This window comes from Loxodonta africana, unplaced genomic scaffold, assembly GCF_030014295.1.
Source record: "Loxodonta africana isolate mLoxAfr1 unplaced genomic scaffold, mLoxAfr1.hap2 scaffold_81, whole genome shotgun sequence".
NCBI classification, from domain to species: domain Eukaryota; kingdom Metazoa; phylum Chordata; class Mammalia; order Proboscidea; family Elephantidae; genus Loxodonta; species Loxodonta africana.
The window spans coordinates 211,625-228,578 of record NW_026975550.1 but is presented as its reverse complement, the minus strand read 5'-3'; the positions used below and the strand labels follow the sequence as shown (position 1 = coordinate 228,578).

At 39.6% G+C, this 16,954-nt stretch overlaps 1 long non-coding RNA gene across 10 annotated transcripts in view; it reads left to right on the top strand.

Moving 5' to 3' along the window:
• The window catches only part of LOC135230160 (uncharacterized), a 312,870-nt gene that overhangs the window by 118,166 nt on the left and 177,750 nt on the right, over positions 1 to 16,954 (top strand). For all 10 annotated transcript variants that reach the window (XR_010320816.1, XR_010320821.1, XR_010320817.1 and 7 more), the window contains one exon: positions 6,559 to 6,712. This is a non-coding gene — a long non-coding RNA (uncharacterized LOC135230160). The remainder of the gene's footprint in view (positions 1 to 6,558; positions 6,713 to 16,954) is intronic.

Genomic DNA, 16,954 nt, shown 5'->3' with positions numbered 1-16,954 from the left:
TTTAATTTTGCTGTAGTTTTTATTTTTTGCTTTCTTTTGGTGCCTGACAGTTCCTTTTGTTGCTCTCTTTCTGTTTGTTCAAGTTGTAGGGACAGTTCTTTCATTTTGGCTCTTCTTTAATATGTGTGCCTTTATTGATATAAATTGACCTCTGAGCACTGCTTTCACCATGTCCCAAAGGTTTTCATAGGAAGTGTTTTCAGTCTTGTTGAATTCTGTGAATTTCTTTATTCCCTCCTTAAGGTCTTCCATAACCCAGTCTTTTTTGAGCAGGGTATTGTGCAGTTTCCAAGCATTTGATTTCTTTTCCCTGGTTTTTCTGTTATTGATTTTTACTTTTATGGTCTTTTGTTCAGAGAAGATGTTTTATAATATTTCAATGTTTTGGGTTCTGCAAAGGCTTGTTTTATGACCTAATATGTGATCTATTCTAGAGAATGTTTCATGTGCACTAGAAAAGAAATTATAGTTTGCAGCTGTTGGGTGGAGTGTTCTGTATAAGTCTATGAAGTGAAGTTGTTTAATTGTAGCACTTAGATCTTCCGTGTCTCTATTGAGCTTCTTACTGCATTTCCTATCCTTCACCGAGTGTTGTGTTGAAGTCTCCTGCTATAATTGTGGAGGTGTCTATCTCACTTTTTAATTCTGTTAACATTTGTTTTATGAATGTTGCGGCCCTATCATTGGGTGCATAAATATTTAATACGGTTATATGTACCTGGTAAATTGTCCCTTTAATCTTTATGTAGTGTCCTTCTTTATCCTTTGTGGTGGATTTAATTTTAAAGTCTATTTTGTTGGAAATTAATATTGCCTCTCCTGCTCTTTTTTGATTGTTGTTTGCTTGATATATTTTTATCCATCCTTTCAGTTTTGGTTTATTTGTGTCTCTTAACTCTAAAGCGTGTCTCTTTTAGGAAGCATACAGACTGATCGTGTTTTTTTATCCAGTCTGCAACTTTCTGTCTCTTTATTGGTGAATTTAGTCCATTTACATTAAGTGTAATTATAGATAAGTATGAGTTTAGTGCTGTCATTTTGATGCCTGTTTTTGACAATTTCATTTTCCATTTACTTTTTTGTGCTGAGTTTTTCTTTGTAGAATGTGTGTTCCTCCTTTTTATAGTAGTTGAATTTATTTTGGTGAGTCGTTATGTTTATCTTGGTTTTTTATTTTGAAGTATGGAATTGTTAGACCTTGTTGTGGTTACCTTAATATTTACCCTGGTTTGAGTAAGTAAAAACCTAAGTTGTTTCGCCCTGTATCGCCTTGGTTTCCTCTCCATATGTAATTTCTAAGCCTCCTGTATTTAGTCCCTCTTTTTTCACTATCGTAATCTTTTACATAATCACATCAATGATTCCCTGTTTTGAGTAATTTTTTTAATTAATCTTATTTTGTTTTTGTGATTTCCGTATCTGGGTTGATATCAGGATGTTTTGTTCTGTGACCTTGTGTTGTGTTGGTATCTGATATTATTGATTTTCTGACCAAAGAATTTCCTTCAGTAATTCTTGCAGTTTTGGTTTGGTTTTTGCAAATTCTCTAAGCTTGTGTTTATCTGTAAATATCTTAATTTCACCTTCATGTTTTAGAATTTTGCTGGATATATGATTGTTCGCTGACAGTTTTTCCTCTTTCAGTGCTCTATATATGTTATCCCATTGTCTTCTTGCCTGCATGGTTTCTGCCGAGTAGTGCAAACTTATTGATTCTCCTTTGTAGGTAACTTTTCGTTTATCCTTGGGTGCTTTTGAAATTTCTCTTTATCTTTGGTTTTGGCAGGTTTGATGATATGTCTTGGTGATTTTCTTTTGGGATCTGTTTTGTATGAGGTTCGATGAGCATCTTGGGTAGATATCTTTTCATCTTTCACAATGCCAGGGAATTTTTCTGCCATCAGATCTTCCACTGTTCTCTCTGTATTTTCTGTTATCCCTCCCTGTTCTGGAACTCCAATCACACGCAAATTACTCTTGATAGAGTCCCTCATGATTCTTAGGGTTTCTTCATAGTTTTAAATTCTATTTGATTTTTCTTCAACTATATTTGTGTCAATTGTCTTATCCTCCAGCTCCCCCACTCTTCATTCCAGTTCCTCGATTCTGCTCCTGTGACTTCCTATTGAGTTGTCTGATTCTGTGACTTTATTGTTAATCTTTTGGATTTCTGAATGCTGTCTCTCTATGGATTCTTACAGCTTATTAATTTTTTCACTATGTTGTTGAATAATCTTTTGGATATCTTTAACTGCTTTATCCGTGTGTTCCTTGGTGTTTTCTGTAGATTGCCTTATTTCATTTGTGAGGTCATTCCTGATGTCTTGAAGAATTCTGTATATAATTTTTTTATATTCTACATTTGGCAATTCTAGGAATGTATCTACATCTGGGAATGATTTTGATTCTTTGATTTGGGGGTTTGTAGAAGCAATCATGGTCTGCTTCTTCATGTGATTTGATGTCGACTGCTGTCTCTGAGCCATCTATAAGATATTGTAATATTTTCTTTTATATTTGCTCACTGAGTCTTATCTTCTTATTTTGTTTTGTTACAATACACCCAGATGGGCTACTAGATTGTGGTATCGTGATTGATGTAGCTTTTGAATCACTTACGTCCTATTACCAGCTTGCCTGAGCTGTTACCAGGTATATAAGTGTATGAGTCCATTCACTATTCTTGAATAGAATCAGCTCAGGTGTCCTGATAGCTGGTCACCTAGTGTGTGGTGTAGGCTCTCATGTATTATCTTAGAGGAGTAGTGGTGATGGTTGTATGCACCAGTTTCTATTAGTGGCATGGGGTCACATTTCGAGGAGGGCAGGATGCTGACAGCCTTCCTTCAAGTGACAGTGAGGTAGGTGTGGCTCTATTCTCTAGAGCACTCTGGTGCGTGGGCTTTGCAGCTGTATCTTAGGCACCCAATGCTTGGGTAGGCGTCACTATTCTCAGACCCCTCTAGCAGGTGGCTAGGTGATGTGGGTGGAGTCTCAGCCCTCAGTTCGCTGGTGTGGATCAGCGAGGGCTCTGTTTAATAGGTAGAGAGGTATCTGACCTCCAAAACTTGCCTTTCCACTGCTGAGCTAAAACAATTATGGTCAGATCTCTATCAGAATTGCCTTTACATTGTAATAGCCACCTAGTTACCTGTAGGGTGAAAGCCAAAGACTATGGGTCTGTTAATGCCTGGATGGAGCTGATTCTGTATTGTTATTTCAGTTTAGGGAAGTCAGGGAAGGATTTTTTCTTTGATTGTTAAATGCTGCTTTTCTCAGGCCAGGAGAATGGGTTAGAAAAGAAAGAAGAAAAAAAATCCAGCAGTGCACTTCACTCTCTGGCACAGAGAATTCCAATGTTAATGAAGCTGGCTGGGGCAATGAGGGGTGGAATCAGATATATAGAAGAGAGTAGCCTGGCAAAATATACAAAGTTACTTATGTTGTTTGGTGAGGACTGTTTTTTCTGAGATTCCAGAGCATTGTGTCGCTCGTGTGTGGTGGCTGGATCCCTGCTGAGACTGTCCCAGAGGGTTAGGGCTGCGTCCATGCTCACACCGTCTCAGGAATCCACAATTGGCTCCCCCACACTTAGTCCAAAGCCCAGCACCAGGGTTTCCTTTCTGGGACTCTGCACTCCAGGCTCCAAAACCAGTCGCTGCTTCCCTATAGTTTTTCGTTTCCCTGTCAGCCGCGTCTGTGTGGAGCCTGTGTGTGCTGCCTGGGTCCCCTCTGAGGTTGGTCCTGAGGGTTGGGCCTATATCTGTTCTTCCCTGTCTCAGTAAGCCACAATCAGCCCCACCACTCTGACACCAGGAAACCGCGAGGGCTCAAGGCTGTGGCGTGGGACACTGGCTCTGGAAGCGGTCCCTGCTGCAGCGTGGCTTTTCACTCCCCCGTCACTCAGGTCAACTCCTTAGTTCTGTGTTTGATGGTCAGGGTTTGTAGATGGTCCTTTATGTAATCAGTTCACTTGTTTTTTCGAGTCTTTGTTTCAAGAGGGATAAGCGGAATCTTCTACCTAGTCAGCCATCTTGGTCCTGCCCCCGTGTCTGCCTCTTTATGTGATTTGATATTGACTGTTGTCTCTGAGCCATCTATAAGTTATTGTATTAGTTTATTTTATGCTTGCTTTTTGTATCCTAGCTTCTTGCTTTGTTTAGTTTTGGTATACCCAAATAAGCTGCTTGAGTGCACTAGGTTGATTACTTTCACCTTTGAAGCTCTAATATACTATCACCAGATGGCTAGCACTGTTACCAGGCATATGAGCCTAGGAGTTCATTTACTTTTCTTGTATGGATTCAACTCAGGTGCCCAGGTAGTTGTTCATAAAGTGTGTGGTACAGGCTCTGTCCTACAGTCTTAGAGGGGCAGGGGTTATTGGTGTAGGCAGAAGTATCTGGCTGCAGTAGGGGGTCAGAGTCTGATCAAGGCAGGGGGCTGACAGCTGTGCTCTGAGTGTCTGTGAGGAAAGTGCATCCCTGTTCTGTAGAGCACACGGGTGGGTTCTGCAGAAGGGCGATGGGCACCCAATGCTTTTGGTTGTAAGTTCTGGGCGGTACTACTTATCCGTGGAGCCCTGTCACAGGTGGCTAGGTATTGTGGGTGGAGCCAGCAGTCCTTATGCCCCTGATGTGGGTAGGTGAAGACCCTGTTTAATAGGCAAAGCAGTGTCAAACATCAAACACCCATCTTTCCACCGTCCACCTGAAACAGTTGCAGTCTGGCAACAAGGGCCTATTCTCCTGAAATGGGCCCACAGAGGTCCGTGCTGGGGTGAAAGGTATTCAAAGCCCATGGACTGTTTGTGCCTGAACAAGAGCTGCTTCTGTCCTGAGCTCCCCAGCTTAATTGAGCTGGCAGATTATCTTTCCCCCAGTTGTGAACTTATACCTTCTTCAAGGATGGAAAAATGGCTCAGAGTGGTACCAGGGCCTATCTCAGGCCCAGGGAAGTTGACAGCCACTGAAGCCGGCTTGGGGGCTGGGGGCGTGGTAAAATAAACACAAGTAATTAGCTTTTGCCGAGAGTGCTGTTCTTCTCTTGTTCTGGAGGTGTGAGTGGTCTGTGCAACTAGCTGTCTTTCCGTGAGCGAAGCGTCTCTGTAACGCTACTGCCAGCCCCACTGCAGTCGCTCCAGGGAATGGTGCCTGAGGGTTCCTGGCTATTCAGGTCCAGTAACTCCTCTCCACTTCTGAATAGTCTCTCCCTCCCCCTGCCGCTGAGTCCATTTTCTAACTTTACCTTTGGTGTTCAGGGCTCCTAGCTTGTCATAAATATAATCGCTTCACTTGTTTTTTCTGGTCTTTTTTTGTAAGAGGGATCACTGGTGGCGTCTCAATACTCAAAACTTCATCATTTCTTCCTTTCACTTTAGCTACTCGACATTCAAGAGCAACGTTCAGAGTCTCTTCCGACATCCGTTTTGGTCTTTTCTTTCTTTCCTGTCTTTTAAAGGATCTCTTGCTTTCTTCATGTGTGATGTCCTTGATGTCATTCCACAGCTCGTCTGGTCTTCAGTCGTTAGTGTTCAACACGTAAAATGTGTTCTTGAGGTGGTCTCTAAATACAGGTGAGATATACTCAAGGTCATATTTTGGCCCCTTTTGACTTATTCTAATTTTCTTCAGTTTCAACTTGAACTCCCATATGAGCAATTGACAGTCTGTTTCACAATCGATCCCTGGCCTTGTTCTGACTGATGATATGAGGTTTCCCATCTTCTCTTTCCACAGATGTAGTCAGTTTGATTCCTGTGTATTCCATCTGGTAAAGTCCACGCGTATAGCTGCCGTTTATGTTGTTGAAAAAAAATATTTGCAGTGGATGAGTCACTGGTCTTGCAGAATTCTTTCATGAGATTTCTGGCGTCATTTATTTCAGCGATGCTGTATTTTCCAACTACTTTTCCTTCTTTGTTTCCAACTTTAACATTCTAATCACCAGTAATTATCAATGCATCTTGATTGCATGTTTGATCAATTTCAGGCTGCAGAAGTTGTTTAAAATCTTCAATTTCTTTATCTTTGGCATTAGTGGTTGATGCATAAATTTGAATAGTCGTATAAACTAGTCTTCCTTGTAAGTGTATGGATTTTAGCCTATTAGTGACAACATTGTACTTCAGGCTAGATCTTGAAATGTTCTCTTTGATGATATGTAACGTCATTCTTTTGACTCTAGTGGAATATCCATGTTTGTAAGACTGCTCACAGACTGTTTCACCAGAGAGTTTTCTGGTACTGCAACATCTACCACTAATCTCTGTGATCCCTGTGAATTGGCAAAATAAGAATAGTGCTATAGATTTCTTCCAAATACAGAAAACATAAGTATGAAAATGTTCTTGCTATTGATTATGTTCTTTACCAATCTGTTTGTATGGGATTTTTGGTACTTCACTTGAAAAATGAGTCCAAGGTACTGTGATGTGATTGTTTACTTTGTGTCGCCTTTCTAGCCATGGTCTTATAACATCCACCCTGGTGCTTGGGCAGGACTGTGTGATAGGGTAATTGTGGCTCACCAAGGGGATTGTTTATTTTCCCTTCAAAGAGAACCAGTTCCAGAGCAAAGAGGAGGATTCAACTCCCATCAAGGAAGAACAGCCAAGAGCCGAGCGTATATTATGGACCTGAGATCCCTGCACTGAGAAGCTCCTAGAAGCAGGAGACTGAGATAGAGAGAGGAAGCTGTAACCCTGAAGATGGTAAGATGCCATGGCAGGAGAGACCGAGCAACAGGGACCTGGCTATAGGAGATGATGGCCCAGGGAGAAGGAAAGCTGAGTGCCTTTGGAGAGAGGCCGGCCCAAGGCCAGGCAGAGGCACGCCTATGAGCACAGGAGGGAAGAGGCTGTCCTGATAGAAGAACTGTATTCTGAGTGTCTTTGAGCCTGAGCTATAACTGTTACTTCCCTAATAAACCCCATAATCGTGAATATGGACTATGAGTTCTGTGTGGCCATTGCAATGAGTTATTGAACCCAGCAGAGAAGTAGGGAGTGCTGTGTGAGGGACAGTTGGTGTCAGAGTTAGTGAAGATGGTGGAGAGAGGATAGTTTTTCACCAATGCCTTCAATGCAGCTTCGATTTCTTCCTTTTATACCATCAGTTCTTGATCTTATGCTACCTCTTGAAATGGTTGAAAATTATCCAGTTCTACTGCAGTGGCTGTATTAATATCAGACAAATTATACTTCAGAAAAAGGAGTATTATTGGGAATAAGTAGGGACATAACATAATAAAGGTTCAATTCTCCAAAAAGATACAACACTCCTAAATGTGTACGTGTCTAACAACAGGGCTCCAAAATACAAAAACTAATAAATCTGAAAGGGGAAATGGACAAATACGCATTTATAACTGGTATCAGTACTTTTCTATCAATAATTAATAGAGCCCTGCTAGTTGAAGTCCAAAGCATCTGTATGAACCACTCATGGATGTCTATGTGTGTGTATGTGTGTATGTATGTATATAGTATAAAGAGAAGTAATACAGAAATAAACATAGATACATGTTGTAGTCCTTGGGAGGTACAAACGGTTAATGCATTCAGCTGCTAACCAAAATGTTGGAGGTTTGAGTCCACCCAGAGGCACTTTGGAAGAAATGCTTGGTGATCTACTTTTGAAAAATTAGCCATTGAACTGACACACTTGTGTGTCAGTACTACTCTGACACACATGAGGGGAGGGGTCACCATGAGTCAGATCAGCTTGATAGCAATCGAATGATTTTTTTATGCATTCTGCCAATGTTTGTCTTTTAATTGGTATCTTAGGCTGGGTTCTCTAGAGAAACAAAACCAGTGAGGTGTATATATATATATTTATATATAAATAGCTTTATATCAAGAAAATGGCTCACGAGGCTGTAGAGGCTGGTAAGTCTCAAGTCCATGGGTCAGGCTTGTGGCTTCTCCTGACTCACATAGATGCAGGGACTGCAGAACTCAAGATCTGCAGGTCATACAACAGGTCTGTGGCTCACAGGCTGCAAAGGCTGACAGATCTCAAGATCGGCAGGTAAGCTGGCAGGCCGTGGCTCACAGACTGCGGAGGCTGGTGAATCCCAAAATTGGAAGGTAAGCTGAGAGTTCAAGTCCCAAAAACTTGAGATCAGATGAAGAGGAGCCAGCTGCAGGATTCCGAGTGAGCAAAAACTCAAGAGCCTTGCCAGAAAGTCCACCTATATTGGATGCAGTCCACACCCCCGAGGAAACTCCCTTACATCTGATTGGCTACTCACAGCAGATCCCATCATGGAGGTAATCACATTATATCACATCTCATCATGGAAATGATTGCATAGTTATACGACTGCTAAACTACATCATAACTGCCAAAGCACTGAGAATCATGGTCCAACAAAGTTGACACACAACTTTAATGATCCCAATTGTGAATTTAATCTATTTAAATTTAAAGCGATTAATGATAAGGAAGGACTTATGTCTTCTACTTTGTAGTAGGTCATATACGTATTTTGTTTCTCATTTTCTTCACTACCGTCCACTTTCGTGTTTGACTGATTTTTTTCAAGTGTACAATTTTGATCCTCTCCTTATTTCCTTTCCTTATATTTTTTAACTTCTTAGTGGTGATCATGAGGATTACAATTAATATCTTATGTTTATAACAATCTTCTTTTAATTAATACAAATTTAGCTTCAACAGTATACAACATTCTGCTTTTATTCAGCTCAGTTACCTCCCCTACTTACGTTGCTGTTACAAAAATTGCATCTTTATACATTGTGTGTCCATTAAGAGAGATGTGTAAGTATTTTTATGCATTTGTGCTTTAAATCATATATGAGAAAAAGAGAGGCGTGATATAAAAATATTACTGACTTTGTTTTATCTAAGTAGTTACCTTTACAGAGTCTTCGTTTCTTTTTATGGCTTCAAGTTACTGTCTAGTGTCCTTCCGTGCCAGCCAGGATGATTCCCTGTAGCATTTCTCATAAGGCAGTTCTGCTGCTAACACCCTCCCTCAGGTTTTGTGTATCTGGGCATGTCTTAATTTCACCTTCATTTTTGAAAGATAGTTTTGCTAGATATTGACATCTTGGTTCATAGTTTTGTTTCTGTATTTTTTTTCCAGTACCTTAAATACATCATTCGACTATTTTCTTGTCTCAATGGTTTCTGATGAAAAATCAACAGTTAAACTTGTTGAGACTCTCTTGTACATTAAAAAAAAAAAATTTTTTGTACATTAGGGGTCACTTATCTGTCGCTGCTTTCAAGTTTCTATCTTCGTCTTTTGACATTTTGATTATGTCTGTCTGTGGATATCTATGTATTTACTGTCCTTTGAGTTTATTGAGCTTCTTGGATATCTAGATGACATTTGGGAAACTTCCAGTCATTACATTTTTAAATATTCTTTCTGTCCTTTCATCTTTCTTTCCTTTCTGGGACTCCTTAATGAGTATGTTGGTATGCTTGATGTTGTCCCGCAGGTCCCTTAGGCTCTGTTCATTCTCTTCATTCTTTTTCCTTTATGCTCCTCAGTTAGAACAATTTCAGTTGTGCTTTTTCAAGTTTACATTTTCCTGCTTTCTTGCTCAAATCTGCTGTTGAGCTCCTCTAATGAAATTTTTATTTCAGCTATTCAACTTTTCAGCTCTATAATTTCTATTTGGTTCTTTTGTATAATATTTCTTTATTAATGTTTTCTACTTGTTCATACATTCTTCTCTTGGTTTCCTTTTTTTGTGTGTGTGTTTATGGTTTGTTTAGCTCTTTGAGGAAATTTAAGACAATTGGTTTAAAATCTTTGTCTAGTAATCCCAATATCTGTGTTTCCTTAGGGATGCTTTCTGTTCATTTCTCTTCCTTCTTTCTTCTTAACAAATGAACCATCCTTTTCTTTTTTCTTTTTATGACTTAGAATAGTGTGTTGCAAACTGGATATCTTAAATATTATAATGTAACTCTGGAAATCAGATTCCCTCCTGTCATTAGGGTTTGCTTTTTTTTTTTTTTTTTAATTGTTGAGGGCCAGTCATCCATTTGCTTAGTGATGTTTCCAAACTATTTCTGCAGAGATTGTATGTCTTCTCATGTGTGGACACTGAAGTTCTGTTCTGTTATCTCAGCAGTCAGTTCATGACCTGACAGTGCTTTCTTTAAACGCTTGTAGCCAAAAAGAAAAAGTAACATTATCCCAGTCTTTGCAGATTGGCTCTGAACTGGCGCGTTCTTTCAATGCTAAGCAAGAGTGCCTAAAACTCTGCCCTAGCCTTCACTTCCTGCCCCCATGGAGCCCAAAGATCAGCCAGAGGTGCAAGCCTAAAGCTTTGTCAGGATCTTTATGAGCATATCTTCATCCTTAGGCAAGAACATTGCACTTCAGATTCCTCAGTATATATGGTAGCCCTTCAAAGCCCTTAAACCACCAACCATTGTCCTCTCAGCCCTTTTTCCAAGCTTTTGGATGTCTCTGCTGTTTTCTCTGTCCTTCATCCTTTGACCCTGGAGGTAGGACCAATTCTTTTTAGCTTCGTACTTCTGAGTTTCCATCACATTATACATTTTTTCTTGTGTGCTGTTGAGTCAATTCTGACTCATAGTGAATATAGGATGGAGTAGAACTTCTCCAAAGGTTTCTAAGGCTGTAATCTTTATGGAAGGGAACGGTCATATCTTTCTCCTGTGGAGTAGTTGGTGGATCAAATCAAAAGGTTTAAGAGCTGAGTGCTTAACCACTGCACTACTGGGGCTCCTTTTGACATCATGCATCATAATAGATTTTTAACACACCCCTCAGAAACATAGAAGTCCATAAATTATCAAGGATACAGAAGATTTAACATGTAAAAAAATACCAAATTGATATATGTGTATGTGTGTGTATTATCTAACCATGAAAGAATATACATTCATCTCATGCACATACATAGTGTGTATAAAAATTAACTGTATACTGTGTTATAAAGCAAGTCTCAACAAATTTCAAGAGTCTGCAATAACATAGAGGATACTATGTAAGTACACCATAATTAAAAAAAAAAACCATCTTAGAAAATGAAAATACAAAATCTCCATTTTTTTTTATGTAAGTACACCATAATTAAAAAAAAAAAAACATCTTAGAAAATGAAAATACAAAATCTCCATGTGCTCGGATATTTTAAAATACTATGAGTCAAAAAAGACATCATAATGAAAATTAGAATACATTTTGAAGTGAACAATTATGAACATAGTGCATATAAAAATTTGTGCAGTACAGACAATATAATATAGGAAACTTATAGCCTTAAAAATATAATTGGAAAGAACAAATCTTGAAAAATAAGTGAGTTAAACATCCATTCAAAATGTTGGGAAAAAACCAGAAACGAACATTCATAGGAATTTTTGTTTCTATTAATGATTGAATACATGCAACAGACGATCAACAAAGACTAAAGTTGATTCTTAGAAAATGCTAGTAAAATTGACAAACTTTAGGCAAGATTGATCAAGTGAAAAAGAATGAAGATATAAAAAACGAATATCAGGAATTAGAAAGAAAATGACTACAGATCTTGCAGAACATAAAGATAATGTGAGAATGTTATGAACCGTATTAGCCAATAAATTTGCAAATTTAGGTAAAGTAGGCAAACGTATCATACCATGTAAGTTAATAACAACGATTCAAGAAGAAACAGGAAGCAAAAGTAATTCCACAACTGTTAATAGAATTGAATTAGAGCTCAAACTATTCTCAAAAAGAAAACTTCATATCAGATGGCTTTTCCTGCAAATTCTGCCAAATACTCAAGAAATATTTCACAAATTCTTCAATATAAAATGAAATATATACCCAAACTCATTTTATAAAGCTTGTAGAATGAATATTGATACCAAAACCTGACAAGAGAAGCAGATGGGAAAATTACAGGCCAATGTCACTGATGAACATAGATGCAAAATATAAAAATAAATAGGCAAAACAAATCCAGCAATACTCTAAAGAAGAATATATTATGACCAAGTTGGGTCTATCCCAAGAATTCAAGGTTAGTTTAACATTCGAAAATGAATCAGTATAATTTGCCATATGTACAGGAAAAATAAATGTGATTATATTAATAGGTGTAATAAAATAAGTATTTGATAACCTTCAGCATCCACTCATGTTTTTTAAAAGAACGTCTAGCATGCCATGAGACCAGAAGAACCAGAAGGTTCCCGGCTGCTGTCGCTGAACATTTTGATCAAAGAGTCCATAGAAAAGCCCTGATCAAAAGGGGGAAAATGCAGAACAGAATTTCAAATGAACCCTAGACTTTTTGGAGCCACTGAGGGTGAATGAACTCCTGAAACTATTGCCGTGAGATAATCTTTAAACATTACACCAAAAGCATTCCCTTGAATCATCTTAAAACCGAAGTATGAAAAAGAAAAAACCAAACTGTTGCTGTTGATTCCAACTCAGAGACTCTGTAAGACAGAATAGCACTGCCCCATAGAGTTTCCAAGCTGCAGGTGGTGGATTCAAACTGCTCTTCTTTTGCTTGGCTACCGTATCACTTAACCACTGTGCCATGAGGGCTCCAGAACATTAGCTTACTTAACTAATAAAAATGGTCTACCTTGAGCATATGCTCTTTTAAGAACTGTCTACATGGCATCAGATTGCCAACAGCTACTGAAAAGATTAGATAGGAACCTTAAGGAGCAGTGGGTTTATGTTAATGACAGAGGAACAACTCAGAAAAGGAGGGTAAGAATGGTTGCACAACTTCAAGAATGTAGCCAGTGTTATTAAATTGTACAGGTAGAAACTGTTGAGTTGGTGTATGTTTTGCTGCATATATTCTCAACCAGAAAAAATACAGGTAATAATTAACAAAAAATGTCAAGGAGAGCTAAATATTTTGAAAATAAGACAGAGTTGCATGTGAGGGAATGAGTGGGGTGAGCTGTTTTAGATTAATAGTAAAGGCTTCTGGGAGCAGGATATTTGAGGAGATAACTGACCTATATCAAAGGAGAGAATAGCTGTATGAAGTTCTGAAGGGAGGGATATTGCCAATAAAGGAAAGAGTTGTTTCTGAGGCCCTTAAATAACCAAGTGTTTTGGCACGTTTGAGGAAGCTCAGGAAAGAAGTCATGGCTAGTGTGGAGTGAACCGAGGGAAGACTGTTAGGAAATGAGGTTAGTATGGTGAGCAAGCCCCGCATCATGAAAGACCATGGGAAGGATTTGGGAATTTTTCCTAATTGCCATGAGAAGCCACTGAAATGATGCTGTTATGTAGATTGTAAGAGGGAAGATCGGTGCATGGAGTCCAGTTTTAACCAAGAGATGATGGTGGATGTAAGGTGGAGGTAGTGAGAAGTGGATAGAGTCAGGATTTATGTTAAGGTAGTGCCAAGAGTCCAGAATATGTCAATGGATTGGATGCAAGATTTGAATAAAGGAGAGAAATCAAGGATGATTTCTAGGTTTTTGTCCTGAACGACCCAGAGGATAGTGAGAACATTTGCTGAGATAAGGAAGACTGGGAGGTAGATAAGACACTTGGACGAAGAATTTTGTTTGAACCACATTAAGTTTGAGATGCCTAGTAGACATTCAAGGGGAGATGTGAGGTCAGCCATTGGTGAAGGAACAGGGCAGAGTATGTAAATGAGGGTATCCTAGGGCTCAGGTGGAATTGACTGCCATGAATTGGCTCAGATAACCTAGACAGTGAGAAGTGATGAGTGACGTTACTTAAACAGGGCATGGAAATCAATGAAAAAGGTGTGGGAATGGGAGGGAAGCTAAGGTAGAGAAGTTTCTCTCTCCCTAAACCTGATTAGCTGGATTTGAAGACATCATAAGTTCCTGTATGAGAAATATCCAGCAAATTACCAGTTGATTTAATAAATTGATAACAAAGTCCACCTTTCAGCCAAAGATTGAAAAGCAAACAAACCAATTGTCATCCAGTGAATTCTAACTCTTAGCAACCCTATAGGACTGAGTAGAACTACCCCATACGGTTTCTAAGGAGCAGCTGATGAATTCAAACTGCAGACCTTTTGGTTAGCAGCTGAGCTCTTACCCACTGCACCACCAGGACTCAGACCAAGAATAACACATGTGAGGAACTTACTCCTTAGTTCAATCAAGTATGTAGAAATTGAAATTTGTAATTTTGGAGATTCCCCTCTTTTTTTTTCGAAATGGGGGGCATTGAGATGGAGGATTTTCCTATGCCCACCATCCTAAGGGATTTAATTAACCCATAGTTGAGACATTGTAAACATTTGAAGAAATTATTACCTTTGAGAAATTTGAGGGTGAGTAGGCATATCACCTGGCACCTCTTAAACTCCTTTTAAAAACCTGACTTGAAGACTCACCTGCCTTTTTGAATAAGTGCCAGCTTGAATAGGCAGGGTTCAGGGAATTGCCAACCAAAGGTATGGTTTCTCCAGAGGCCTCCAAGGGGTGTAAAAGAAGAGCGGAGCCAGACCCCGTGCTTGGGACACACCCTTGGTATGAAATATTTGAGTGTGTGTGTGGTGAGGGAGCACTGGGTGTGGGAGAGTGGGGTGGGTGGGTAATAGGGAAATGCCTGGTTTTTTTTAAGAAACAGTTTTTTACTTTTTTTTTTTTTTTAATTACAGTGAACAGTTCAGTGGAGACACATTCCTTATGTGCAGGGGCTAGTGGAAGTGCTGATAGCTGAGAATGTAGCCTGCTCCCCAAGTGCCAGTTGGCATTTTGGAGAGAAAACTTGATGTTTGGAACACTGACTGGCCCTGCCTTTTCTAAATAATTAAGGGTGGTGGGGTGGTGGTAAGAGAAAGAGGATGGTCTATGAATGCTGACCCTGGAAAATTAACCCGAGTGTGTGGGTTGTGGATAGCAGGAAAAGAACATCACCCGCAAATGACAGCAGTGCCTTTATTTATTTATTTATGCTTCTTTTTAGTTCTGAGTTGTTTTTAAGCCACAAATTAATGGGGCCACCATGAGTTTTCAGAGAATGAGTTTTACAAAAATCTAAGTGTTTTAAATATTGCAAGGATTTACTTATATATGCTGTATATGAGAAAAGTCCTTCCAGTTACAGGGAGGAGAAAGAAAGTATATTCAGGAATTAAATTTTCACAGTTCTCTGAATTCTTATATTTCTCCTGTTGTCCATTTTTCTTTTTTTGTCCTTCATCCACCCCTTCCACCTTGACCCACTGTCTTCATCATCTAGTGCTGCCATAACAGAAATACCATGAGTGGATGGCTTTAACCAAGAGAAATTTAATATCTCACATTAAAGTAGGCTAATAGTCCACATTCAAGGCATCAGCTCTAGGGGAAAGCTTTCTCTCTCTTTCGGCTCTGGAAGAAGGTCCTTGTCCTTAGCCTTCCCATGGTCAAGGAGCTTCTCAGGTGCAGGGACCTTGGGTCCAGAGGACGTGCTCTGCTCCTGGTGTTGCTTTCTTGATAGTCTGAGGCCCCCAACTCTCTGCTTGCTTCCCTTTCGTTTTATCTCTGGAGAGATAAAAGGTGGTGCAGGCCACACCCCAGGGAAAGGTGACCTGAGTGAGGGTGGTGTTACAATCCCACCCTAATCCTCTTACAGTAAAATTACAATCACAAAATGGAGGACAACTACACAATAGTGGGAATCATGGCCTAACCAAGTTGAGACACACATTTTTTAGGGTCATAATTCAATCCATGACACCCACCAAACCAAACTTGTCACCATCAAGTTGATTCCAACTCGTAGAGACCCTAGTTGATTTGAACTCATAGAGACCCTATAGCATAGAATAGAACTATTCCATAGAGTTTCCAAGGACTAGTTGGTGGATTCGAACTGCTGACCTTTTGGTTAGCAGCTGAGCTCTTAACCACTATGCCACCAGAGCTCCTCTTGATCCACAGTCCACCCTAATTCACCACTGTGTTAGAAACTAAGGTTTTGCTACTCTGAAATAAGAACCTTTTACTATACTTTTGTGTTAGTGGTTGCTTTTGGTACGTCTTTAAGCACTGAACAGTTACCTCATACCCGTTAAAAACCCATTGCCACTGCGTCTATTCCAACTCATAGCGGCCCTATAGGGCAGAGCAGAACTGTGCCATAGACTTTCCAAGGAGCGCCTGGTGGATTTGAACTGATGACCTTTTGGTTAGCAGCCGTAGCTCTTAAACAGTACACCACCAGCGTGGGAGGGGTTTAATTGATAACATGACGTCTGGGCTCCAAGGGAGATGGAATGGATGTGCAGGAGAAGGGCATGCAGAGTCTGCCTGTATAGTCCCCAGAACTCTGTTCAAGATCATAACACACCTCAGTAATCACTTGAATCTAAACATACAACTTTAACAGTTGATGTAAATGACTTTACACATGAATTTTGGAACTCAACTCTTTTTCAATGGAAGTTCCTTCAACCTAGCCATTTGTTTGTATTCCCTTAATAATTATGAAAGCTAAAAATTATTGTGTTCATTCTGTGTGTAAGGCCTTTTTCTAAGTGCCTTGTGTGTTTTATTTAACCTGCGTAACAACCTTTTGCATAAGACCCATTTTAGAAATGGGAAACTGAGGCAGTGAGAGGTAAAGTAACGTGCCCAGATCACCCAGCTGATAAATTGTGTTAGGATTTAAACCCAGGCAGTTTGTTTCAGAATTTGCTTATGTAATCACTGTACATGACAGCAGTGAGCCCTAGTGGCTCTGTGGTTAAAGAACTTGGCTGCTAACTGAAAGGTCAGTGGTTCGAACCCACCAGCCTCTCTGTAGGAGACAGATGTGGCAGTCTGCTTCAGTGAAAACCCTATGGGGCAGTTTTACTCTGTCCTTTGGGGTCACTGTGAGTTAGAATCGACTTGATGACAGTGGGTTTTGGCACATAATACTAATGTGCAGTGTATTCTGTATGCCGTGTATATGTTCAGAAACTAATTTTCCGAACATTTATGCCATATATAGATTA